The following is a 12,741-nucleotide window of genomic DNA, read 5'->3' as shown; positions in this document are numbered from 1 at the left end:
CATTTATATGACTGGCAGGTTTGGTAGCTGGCACCGACATATCTTCGCCTAGAGATTCTACAGTTGGACTACACCGACTAGTCCACATCTATCCACTCCACTTAGCGTGTTCACATTATGGACCACTTATATATACTCTATTATGTGTGTTAGTCTTTTTATCTTCTTTGTAGACCTCTTTTGTTGTGTGAAGAAGGAGAAGAATTTTCAGCCTCTCACCTTGTGTGTTCTCTTCTAGGGTTTGTGTGAGTGTGTGTGTGCTTTTGCAAGAGCTCAAGCTCTCTTCTGCCCTGCATCTTTTCAACCACTTCTCTCTTGGTTCTCCTCTTCCACTGTATCTACCTTCTTCTCTACCATTCTATGCTCCTCCCCAAGTCAGTGAATCTATGAAGTTGACATCCACTAATTATCATACCTGGTCCTATTATACCAAACTTCTTCTAGAGAGTGTTGGTGTATGGAATTCTGTCTCTACACCTTCTCTGGTGGATCCAGCGTTCCGAGGAGAGTTGGATGCTCATGCTTGCCTCATCATCACACATTAACATTAATGCTCAGTTCATCTCATCTAGGAGTAATGCACAAAACCGATATGGCTAGAAGACCATATTAAAGAGTTTGGGAAAATCCCAATTTCCATTTTGCAAGATCAAAAAATGGGAGCGCATGATAAACCCTTTTAAGATCTTGTCAAAACCCCCTCATGTGACATATCGTTGTTGGAAATCTCTTGAAGAGTAGGTTCTAAATCCACATTCTCTAACAACTTTAGAATTGGTATGCTCAAGATACACCAAAAAGTAGATTGAAAAGAAAATTCACATAGTAATGGGATTTTCCCAAACTCGCTAATATGGTCTCCTAGAGATTTAGAGGAGGTATGGTCATGTTTCCTCTGTAAAGATTCCTAAGTTGGAAGCGGACCTTGAGTGCTTGTATCTGGCTCCATATGAAGCCTTGCATATGCATATAGGCACTACATGTTTTTTGCCTATTTTTAGGCATCATTGCATCTTTTTAATGCATTTTTGGCCAATTCTTTGATTTTCTACTGGCCGACCAGCTCCTCTCTCACCTATATAAAGGTGGGTAGGCTTAGCCTCATTCTCAAATCTAGTTTTAGCTTCTGCAGTGATAGGAAACACCTATAGGACCTCCCTCGTGCTGCAGTCACCTATATAAAGGTGGGTAGGCTTAGCCTCATTCTCAGATCTAGTTTTATCTTCTGTAGTGATAGGAAACACCTACGAGACCTCCCTTGTGCTGCTCCACATCATGTACAACCTTTTCTCATCGCCCGTGATATTCAGTAGTGATCTTCTTTTCTCCTTTATGCTTGATGTCTATACACAGTGTTGTACAGTTCTTGCAATATTTCTTTCTAGGTATTATTGCATAGTACCCATTCTTTTAGTGGTGCCTCATCTACCCTAGCCTCTCCCCCATATACGTTGTCAAAGCAAGTTGTCAAACAGCTCCACGTTGTATATAGATCCACGACAGTGCCTCTATAAAAGGCTACTTGTCTAGATCCACTCACTGACACAATAGCTCCACAATAACTCGATAAGGTTATCGCTCTAGCTCCTCCTGAATCAGTTACAACCTCCATCCGGAGGTTAGCTTTAAACTCTAACCGTTTTTTAAAAGGAAAAAATAATAAATAACCTTACCCATCTAAGCCACACAGCAAAGTCTTTTTTGGATTCAAGCATGCTAAAACTATCCATTGTAGGTGCTCTAGGATCACCAAAAAGATTTCGTGCCACTTACCAAAATGAATGGTCCATGTACTTGATTAAACAAATCAACAAGCTATGAGAGGAGAATGCTACACTCAAGGGGTAGCTTCATGACCTAGAAGAGCATCTTGGTTGAGATATCAAGCTCAACTAGTGTTGCAAACATTGATGATCCTTGTAGCTTATAGCTTCTGCACTTATGCCACTAGCAAGGTTGATGAGATTATAGTTGAAGTGGATGGCAGGTTGTGGTGACAACCAATTTGGAGTACAAGAGCTATGGCATAATAATAGTGCCAGGTCATGTAGTTGGGTTCATACTATGGATCGACCTTTGTAAGTTTTATAGCGATCAACACTGCCATCTGGCTTTCATTTCAACTTAAAAACCCACTTACATCCAATGACCTTTTTACCAATAGGCAAATCACACAAAGACCATGTACCATTATTCATTATAGCATCATATTCACTTTGCATTGCAGCCAACCAATTTTCTGATTTTTGTGCCTCATCAAATGAAAGAGGTTCTTCCTCTTCACACATACTAGACACAGCCAAAGCATAACAATCTGATGCATAAGAGGCATGCTGAAAACCTGAACGAGTACGACTAGACATAGGTGCATCAATTTTACTATCACAAGGTTTGCACCAGCCATTTAGGCATACCTCTAGCCTGGTCATTTTCAGCCCTATCCTCATTTTCAGCCCTATCCTCATAAATTACATCCTGTAAATCTGCATAATAGACAGATCTATGATGTCGTTTGATTTGCCTCATTAGGACTTACATTTGAATTCCCACCTGTAAATAGAGGCAACAACGTATCAAATACATCCCGTGAGCTCACACCTATCTCTTTGGTACATGATAACAAAGGCTGCATAGCATCTTCCACAAAAACATCTCGACTAATCAAGATACGCTTTGACTGTGGATGATACAATCTGTAACCCTTGCTCTCAGCACTGTAACCAACAAAAGTGCATTTGATAGCCTTATCATCCAATTTTCTACGTTGTTGCACAGGCACTAAAGCATAGGCCAAGCAACCAAAGACACGCAAGTGACCAATAGAAGGCTTCCTACCATGCCAAGCTTTGTATGGAGTAACAGACTGCAAGGCCTTAGTGGGACACCTGTTGAATACATATGTAGCACACATGACAGCCTCAAGCCAAAATGCATGTGGCAAAGCTTGGCTCTTGACCATACATCATGCCATCTCCATAAGTGACCTATTTTTCCTCTCAGCAACACCATTTGCTGAGGGGTATATGGCACTGTATATTGGTGTTTTATCCCACGACTAGCCAGAAATGCATCAAACTCTTTAGACATGTACTCCCCCCCTCGATCAAAACGGAGGGTGCTCACAGTACAATTGGATACATTTTCAACCATAAGCAAAAACTATTTGAAGCACAAAAACACTTCGGACTTTGCCTTCAGTGGATATACCCATGCATGCCTTGAGTAATCATCAATGAAAGTCACGAAGTACAAGTGTTTACCAAATGACGGAGTTTGCATAGGCCCACATACATCACTATGTACAAGTTGCAATTTGTGAGTGGCCCGCATAGAACCATCCTTTGGAAATGCAAAACGCTGCATTTTGCCCAAAATACAGCCTTCACAAACATGTTTCAATGGTGCCTCAAGAGGGGGCAATGAAGCAACCATATCAAATTTCTGCAAACGCAGCAAACTAGCAAAGTTCAGATGACCAAAATGAGCATGCCATAGTTTTGCATCTGAAACTGCCTTTTCATCAGAAACTGCATTTGCTGAATCTTCCACACACTTGTCATAAGAATTGAGCTTATATAACCCACGAAACAAGGTGCCAGATACAATAATCGTATCACCAGAAGTCAAATCATGAACAGTACATCTGTCATCCGTAAATTTGGCTACAAGTCCAAGTCTAGCAAGTGCAAAGAGACAGACAATAGATTCTTCTTTATCCCTGGCACATACAAAGCATCTGAAAGTATGAAAGCACTTCCATTTGTAGCAGTAAGCATAATTTTACCAATGCCCTTCACTGGGTAAGAAGATTATTGGCACATGTGACAGTATTCCCATTAGGGACAGCCTCAAGACAAGTGAACATATCACGATGCGAGGTAATGTGCTTTGTAGCACCACTGTCAAAATACATACATCAGAGTCAATAGAAACTGCCAAACATGCATCATGTACAGATGGGTCATACTGGCAATACACGCTAAATGCCCATTATGTATCCTGCACAACATTTGCAGAATCTACATTTGTAGAAGCATCCGCTATTGTGGCTGCATTTGACTCTTTCTTCTTTGCCTCTTTAGCCTTTAGCTTAGGGCAATTCTTAATGACATGATCAGTTGCCTTACAATAGTTGCACCTGATTTTTTTATTGCCTTTATCAAGAGCCTTCTCAGACTTATTGTTGCTACCTGTGGAAGGAGAAGAAGTTGCAGACCTACTAATAGGAGAAGAAACGAAGGGATTGCCTTACCACTTCTTCTCTGCTAGGCAGCAACAAATGCCTGATCAACTGCACACTGCCTGGCCTGTTTTGCCTGGACTGCGCTTCTTGCAAGAGCTTGTTGACTAAAGTATCATACTTGACAACATTAGGTCTGTCCTTAGTAATAAGTCTCCACGTGGAAGCAAAAGTCTGATATGACTCAAGTAAAGCATCAAGAACAGTCTGCACAAGAGAATGATCAGGAATAATCTCACCTGCAGAAATCAACTGTTCCTTGAGATCTTTAATCTCAGCAAGAAAAACATTCATATCATCATCTTCCTGCATAATCTTCGATTCTAGCTCTTTACGCAGGTAAGAGATTTTTGCCTGTTACGTTTGATAGAAAGTGCAATCAAGGCATGAGCCTACGCATCTTTACCATCCCAATGAGCTTGTTCAGCAGTGGGTAAAACAGCAGCAACAGTAGAGCTGCTAGAACCTACAACATCCTCACAACAACAGATCTGAAAATCCTTAAATGGGGAATGGTTCCGTCTCATCCATCTATTTCTATGAACCAGAAGCCTAAAACGAATAAATTGCTCTTGCAAATCTTTGAAGTATGTATGTTTCCTAAAATAAGTTTCCCGACCATTGGATTACCTTTGATTTTGTATCATATACCTAATAAAAGCAAGTACTAATCTATTTTTGTCATAAACGTACTCTTGCTTCTCTTTCTCCTCAATTAATAGTCTATTTTTGTCATAAATGTACTCTCGCTTCTCTTTCTCCTCTCCTTTTAGCTAAACTTATTAAAATTTTATTCTTTTACACTACTAGGTCTCATGCACATATATTAAAATATTGAGGTTGATAACCATACCTTAAAATAATCCACTCAAAGACTACATAGTCCTTTCAATGGTAATAAACATAAACATATGCATGCACTCAATTAATTTTCTACCATGTAAGCATATAAAAAATCTAAATATTAAAATAGTTTTAATATTGAAAAAAGAGGCCGATATTAAAGGCATTACAATAGTTTATATAGCTAAAACTAAACTATGTATTTCTTGAATTTACTACATAGTTACTATTGATTATAACTGCAACACCTCATGTCCCTTAATAATGCACTTATTGCTATTTTGTGGGGAGGTAGAATTGATTGTTATCATGATAGTTGATCCTTTCAATTAATATTTGTTTTTGGCAAATCAACATGCCCATCTAGCACCTTCTCTCTGATGAAATGATAGTGGACCTCAATATGTTTGGTCCTGGCATGATAAACTGGGTTGCTAGCAAGCTGAATACTACTCATGTTGTCACAATGAATGACAACTCTCATATCACTCTGTAACCTGACATCATCTAGCAACTTCTTCAACCACATAGCCTCACATGCAGCTATGGCTGCTCCACGATACTCTGCCTCTGTGGTAGATAAAGCAACTGTAGGTTGCTTTTTACTGCTCCAACTCACAGCTCCACTACCAAGGCTGAAGACATAGCCATTGGTAGACCTCCTGTCATATGCACTACCGGCCCAATCTGCATCTGTATATCCATAGACATGCATGTCTTTTCCTGCCTCATAGAAAAGACCATAATGCACGGTAGTTTTGACGTATCTCAGAATACGTCTCACAGCATCCAAGTGAGGTTTACGAGGACTCTGCATAAACTGACTCACCAAACCAACTGCATAACTGAGATCTGGCCTCGTAATGGTCATGTAGATAAGGCTACCAACCATTTTCCTGTACATGATGATATCATCAAGCTCATCACCCAAATCAGCCCTAAGCTTCATGTTTTGCTCTAATGGTGTCAACATTGGTTTGCATGCTGTCATACCATACTTTGCCAGCATGTCAAGTGCATATTGCCTTTGCACCAACCATATACCCTTGCTTGTTCTAATCACCTCAATTCCAAGAAAGAACCTTAAATCACCAAGGTCTTTCATATCAAACTCTTTGCATAAAGAGGCCTTAACCTCATCAATGCCTTTCCCACAATCACCTGATATAATCAAATCATCAACATAAATGACTATCATCACAATACCATCATGTGTATTCTTCACATAAAGTGAAGAGTCTGCATTTCCAACCACAAATCCAATACTGACAAGATATCTGCTGATCTTGTCACTTTTTTAAATCTATTTCTTTTGATCTTCGCTCCTGAACTATAATTTGTCTTGCATCCTTTCGACAAAGGGGTAATAGCTATGTCCTAGAGGTCAACACACACATGGCCAGGTGTCAAACATTAAGATGGTTTGACCCTAGACCTAAGACAATCGTATTCCAAGGTTAACTAAAGACGTCATGCTGCCTAGGAATATTTCCAATAAAGTTAAGCTCATTAATGATTTACACTAGCATGCAAGCAACTTCAAAAATTAAGTAGTACATTGACAATTTCCATGTGGTCATGCATTATAGTTTATGCAATTAATTGAACAGTAAAAACGAAAGAGAGTGGGTATGGAAGAATTACACCTGTAATTGGAGATCTCCTTGATTTGACGAGATAGCTTGCAATTTGATGTAGATATATTTTGATGAACGTTGCGGCAGTCTCAGGACTTGAAAGCAAACCCACCTCAAACTTTTCAACCTGTACAATCAACTAACAAGCACTATACCTCGAGAGGCACATCAGTGTGAAAATTTCAAGACTTGTTTAAGGAATCTAAACTAGAAAAAACTTGAAAACACTAACCTACCTACCAGTCACCACACTACTACTGAGGATACGGTAAGAGGATGTTGTAGAGTCCTGGCTCTAGCCCTAAGGCTAAGCCTCTATCCGCATCATCCAAACAAATAAAGTCAACCTCAGTAGTGCCATGAGTTTCATCCGTCCATTCATCATTGTCAGATATTTCCTTTTCATTTTCCCATCCACATAAACTCATCAAAAATGTAACCATGCGAGGATAGTCATCTTGTGGAAAAGGAAAGCATTGGGCTATCGGGGATATGTCCTCTACGGAGTAGGGGTCAGTCATGGTCAATAGGCGAATTAGCCATTCTAATTCCTCAACATTTTCTTCTATGGCTAGTACATCTATATGATCCCATTCAGTTTCAATTACAGGATAGCACATGTGGAATATCTGAGAAAGGTACAGATGATACCTCTCACCAAAGGTAGGAGTGGATGAAGTGTATGATGATCGGGCATCTGCCATATCTGCAAACACAGATATAGCATCAGTAGGTTTATGACAGGTCAATCTAGTTCTTGATTGTATACGGATATTTCTCTTGTTTTTGTGCTCTTGCTCTTTTTACTATTTTTTGTTTTTCTTTTCTTTGTTTTTTTTAAAAAAAAAATGTATGAAGCTATATATATACATCCCCTTGAATTTGGCAATTACATGGTCAGGGGAGAAGGTTAAGGAGGAAGCATTAGAATGTCGAGCGTGAGTACATGCTCCCCCTTTCCTTGGGTAGATCATATTATTTGCAATGATGTTGTAGCCTCTTGGAACCAATTTGTCCAGCGGGTCATAGGTTGTGATGTGGGCAGATAGCTTTTTATGACCCTTGTGGCCACATCCAATTGCAGAGATGGTAGTGTACGCTCCCATTGACGAATGGAGGAAATGGTTTCCGACGATACTATTACAAGGGGAGACGTAGACTCATCGGTTTTTTGTTGGGTGTTGACAAGAGTAGGTGTAGAGCATGTAGAAACTTCTATATGAGTGTGTGCCTGGCATGAGGAGCTAGAAGCTTCATGTGGCTCCCCCCTTCTTGAGCTAGGTGGTAATGATCGATATCGTTTGGGAATCCAAACTAACTCTGGAAGAAGTGGTGCGGAGCACTCTATTACCTTTCCCTTACCACGGTCTTGAATTGTCATTGGGGTGGCAACAATTGGTTTGCAAGGTTTTACAGGTGATGTAGAGGGATTCAACTTATGTTTAGGGACCCAAATCTGGTCATTCCCCTCGTAGTACCCTTGGGCTACTAATAATTTTTTAGGGATCCATCGCGATGTTACATTGCCCTTTCTCGGGTGGGTAGCTGCTTTCCTTTTACGAGGCTTCTTGGTGGCTGAACGAGATTGAGCAGGGGAAGTAGCTGTTAACGAAGCTTTGGGGACCCATTTGTATGTACTCTTTGGCATAGTAAGCGAAGCTTTAGGGACCACCTTGCCTGTTTCCACTCCTGGCGTTGAAGCGTTAGAGGGGTGGCCAACAATCGAAGATGGTTTTGCCATTGGACTTTGTGATTTTTCATTATCTAATATTTGAGTGGATGACTTAGGTGCGGGATTTTGAGCGGTCAGACCTAGTGTTGGTTCTTGCGTTGTGACTTGTCTGGTTGCCCAATCGATATTGCACTTGGTGGCCATCATCCATTTGCGCCCTAAGATTACAGTCCCTTCCATGGTACCAGCAGGCATAACCAAAAAGCTTTGAATTATGGTTCCCTTGTCATAAGCAACCGGAGTGTGTAGAATTCCTGAGACAGGGGTTTTCTTCTTGTTGATTCCTTGAACTTGGATAGAACTCTCGGATAAAGGTGGTTTTCCCAGTTGACACCACACGCCATATGATAGCAAATTGTGTTGAGCTCCTGTATCCAATAATGCATTTTACAGCACCTCCCCGTAAGGACTCTGTAACTCAATTGGGTATCTTAGAGGTGGGTCAGATTCCAGTGCATCCTTCTCTGCTTCCTCGAAAAATACTTGCGTAATTCCCAAGTTGGATTCTCGTTGTCTCCTAGCACGCTGTTGACGTTCTTTGGCTTCGACTCTCGCTTGTATCTTTTTAAGCTCAGCTTGTTCTTTAGCTCCCTTATTTTGATGGATTGCATGTAACTCCTCTTGGCTCAGGGGGTCATAGTATCTTTTGAATTTACTCCCATTAAGGAATCCAATGGTTTCAACTCCGTCGAGAGTCTCCACTCTGATGGTACCTTGCGGGGTAATTTCACATACTCTATACGGTCCCTTACCAGCATATTTGAGCTTCTTCTTTTCTTACGCACTCCATACATCAGGACTTTATCCCCAACCTTGATGTCCTTGTCCTTTAGGTGGCGGTCAAACCATTTTTTCCTTCTATCCTTCTCCACAAGGGCATTGTACATAGCCAATTGTCTTTCTTCATTTAGCCGCTCAAGGATATACAGACGCTCTGCTAAGGGATTACCATCCCAACCCTCTTGAGTAGCAACACGAAGACTAGGAATGACAAATTCCCACGGCATGACTGCTTCTTGGCCATATACCATTTTGAATGGAGTGCAATTAATAGCCACTTTGTACGCAGTACGATAGGCCCATAAAGCTGTCGTAAGCTTTAGATCCCAATCCGTGCGATGAGCTTCAACTGTCTTTGTCAAAATAGAGATTAAAGTCTTGTTGGTACTCTCGGCTTGGCCATTCGCTTGCGGATAGTAAGGAGTAGATTTATGATGGGATATCATGAAATTTGTTGTGAGCTCCTTAATCACTTCATTTATAAAATGCGTACCATTGTCGCTCACAAATTCAAAAGGACAACCGAATCGTGTGATTATATTTTCAAAGAGGAACTTGGCTGTTGTCCTTGCATCTGCCTTACGTGTCACTTTCGCTTCAGCCCATTTGGTCATATAGTCAGTGGTGGCCACAATAATATAGCGAGATTGTGTGTTTCAGGCCGCTGGGCTAATCGGACCTACAAAGTCTAAACCCCACTTTTCAAATGGTTGGTTTACTTTGATTGGATGTAGGGGCATCTGATCTTTCCTCTGGGGTTTCTTGTATCGTTGGCATTCATCGCAACCCTTCACAAAGAGTGATGCATCTTGGAACATAGTGGGCCACCAATACCCTAATTGTAAGATTTTTCGCGCAGTTAAGTCTCCTGAGAAGTGACCACCAGCTACGCCCATATGTGCCTCTTGCAAAATGTATAGATACTCATCCTCTCGGGCACAACGCCTAAGAACGTCATCCTTTTCTCTTTTATAAAGAGCCCCGGCTATCAGGCAATAGGGTTCACATTCTTTGATTAGCTTTTGAGCTAGATCTTTACGAAGCTCCTTGGGTGGAAAGCCATTAACCAAAAAGTTAACAATCTTCTCACTCCATTCAGGCATTGTCTCCACCATGAACAAGGAAGTGTCAGGTAAGTCATCATCAATCCCCGTAGGAGCCTCACCATTAGGTATGCGAGACAAATGATCAGCCATAACATGTTTTTTGCCAGGTCTCACAACAACAGTGAAATCAAACTCAAGAAGAATCAATAGCCATCGTGTGATTCTTCCTGTGGAGCATGGTTTGTTTACTAGATACAACAATGCTTGATGATCTACATAGAAAACAAATTTGGTGGCAAGGAGGTAATAACGAAATTTCCTTACTGCATATATCATTGCCAACCCTTCTCGCTCCGTAGTGGTGTAGTTCATCTCAGCATCGTTCAACTGGCAAAGCTAATGGGGTAGTCTAGCTTGTGTTCTCCAGGTTGAGTTAACACACACCCAATAGCAAAGTTTGATGCATCAATATGCACATGGAAGAGTAAATCCCAATTAGGCATTCTCAAGATTGGAGCACTCGCCAAGGCCTTCTTTAATAGCTCATAGGCACGGTCACATTCTTCGGTCCAAATAAACTCGATGAGAAGCTTATACAATGGTCGAGCTATCTCGGCGAAGAATAGAATAAACCTTCGATAATAACCAACATGGCCCATAAAGCGTTGGACTCCCTTATAGTTGGTGGGTGGTGGCAATTCTAGAATGACCTTGATTTTACTCTCGTCCATGGAAATCCCATTTTTGGACACTATATGCCCTAAGATAACTCCGTGTTTAACCCATAATTGGCATTTGAAAGGATTCAAGGAGATGCAATATAATCTACACCTTTCAAATATTTTTCGTAAACACATCAAGTGCTCATCCCAAGAGGAATGAACACAAAGATCATCTAAGAAAGCTTCACAGAAGTCCCTTAGATATTTCTTAAAGGCCGTGTTTATCAATCGTTGGAATGTTGCAGGTGCATTGGTCAAGCCAAAAGCCATGACACGAAAGGCAAACACTCCAAACTCCGTGATAAATGCTGTTTTAGCTTGGTCCTCGACTGCAATTGTGATCTGATTGTAACCCGAGTACCCATCTAAAAAGCTATATGCCTCCTTGCCTGCCACTCTTTCAAGCACATGTTCCGAATATGGCAAGGGGTAATGATCCCGTCTGGTGGCTGCATTAACCTTTTTGAGATCAACGCACACTCTGAGTTTCCCATTCTTCTTTGGTACGATGACTATCGGAGAAACCCATTCTGAGTGCTCAATAGGATATATGAATCCACATTTTACAAGCTTTTCAATTTTCTCTTGTACAATCTTTGCGTACTTAGGATTCATTGGGTAGGGACGTTGCTGGACTGGTTTAGCAGTGCTAATCATTGGAATCGTGTGTTGCACCACCGAGGGTGGAACACCCTTCATATCATGATATGTCCAAGAAAATATGTCCTTGAATTCTTTAAGAAGCTTCGTAAGTGCAGCTTCTTCCGCCTTGGTGAGGTCTTGAGCAATAAAAACTGGTTTAGACTCCTCACCCGGATCTGCTAAGTCTATCTCCTTAACTACCACAGGGCCATCGTAGACACCGCTACTCCCATTGGTAGGCGTTCGTTGGGCTTTTGTGTAGACCACTTTACGTTCCCCTGTGGTAAATGATTTAAAATGCTCGGGTGCGGGGTGTAAGTCTACTGGTTCTTGTTGTGCCAGGCTTTTTTCTTTCAATTCCGCTTCCTTTTGCCGCTGAGCCAACTCTTGGTTTTGCCGCCTCCTTGCAGTACGACTTAGTTTTGGAGGTATTGTCCCCAATTATCCGCTAACTTCTGCCGATGAGCATCAATGGCTCCTACATAACTGAGCCATTCTGCAGTGGATCTTTCCTTGTTTATTGCAGTGCGTACATTAGCTCGATAGCGTTGGCGCTTATGTCTCGTTTTCTTCTTACCAAGTTTTTGATTTTTGTTTCTATCAGATTCGGACTCACTTGGTCGATCTTCACTTGTGTCCCCCTCACTTTCGGATGAACTGCAAGAGGTCACTGTCCTAGGCCTTGAGCACCTTGCTTCCACATTTGGGTGAATATTTGATTCATCCCCCCCATCAGGCTCCGGGTCAGTTTCTTCTTGAGATTCATACTCAGAGTTGCATTGGTCAGAGTCTTCGCTACTTTCAGTGTCGGTGGAGTTTGCCACTTTCTCGCCATCTGGGGTCAAGTGCATAACACCTGTCATGTTTATTGGCACTAACGGTGGCATATCTTGCCCCTCAGGTGTTACCCAGCTTGTGCCTCTATTCCCCCATGTGTCTATGGTGGTTGCCGCTAGGTGTACCCAATCCACGTTATCCGACTCAATCATACCCGGTAGGACATCCATATAAGGAGAATCTTTCCCATCATCAGTCTCTTTTTTGCATGTATAGCAATACCTTAATGGGGCGGAGTGAATAGTGGTATCCGATCGATTAT

Source organism: Cibotium barometz, chromosome 48 (genome assembly GCF_041138505.1).
Source record: "Cibotium barometz isolate CiBa-2024 chromosome 48, ASM4113850v1, whole genome shotgun sequence".
NCBI classification, from domain to species: domain Eukaryota; kingdom Viridiplantae; phylum Streptophyta; class Polypodiopsida; order Cyatheales; family Cibotiaceae; genus Cibotium; species Cibotium barometz.
Note: the sequence above shows the minus strand (reverse complement) of the source record.